Raw genomic sequence first — 373 nt, forward strand, 5'->3', positions numbered from 1 at the left:
CATACCTCAGACTGTCTGACCCGACCCGGATTTTCCCTTTGATGGTGCGGAGAGATTGTTAGAGAGCACTACCGAGGGTGCTATGATTGCTGATGTGGGCACTTCTGAGAGTGCCCCAACTGTTGGCCCAGCGGTTTCCCTTTTTATTTAGGATTTGTTTTCTATAAATAGGGCTTGTAAACCTCGTTTTTGGGGGTTAGACATTGTTATTCTAGTTTTACTCTGTGACTTTGGAGATTAAGTTGCAACCCTAACTATTATTGATTTTCTACATTCGTTTGAAGATTTTGGCTTTGCAACTCAAGTTGAAATTCTGGGTTTATTATTCGTTCTACGTAAGTTCATGATTTCTTCATCTAATAGTATGAATTGT

This window comes from Solanum tuberosum, unplaced genomic scaffold (assembly GCF_000226075.1).
Source record: "Solanum tuberosum cultivar DM 1-3 516 R44 unplaced genomic scaffold, SolTub_3.0 scf00487, whole genome shotgun sequence".
Classification (NCBI taxonomy): Eukaryota; Viridiplantae; Streptophyta; class Magnoliopsida; order Solanales; family Solanaceae; genus Solanum; species Solanum tuberosum.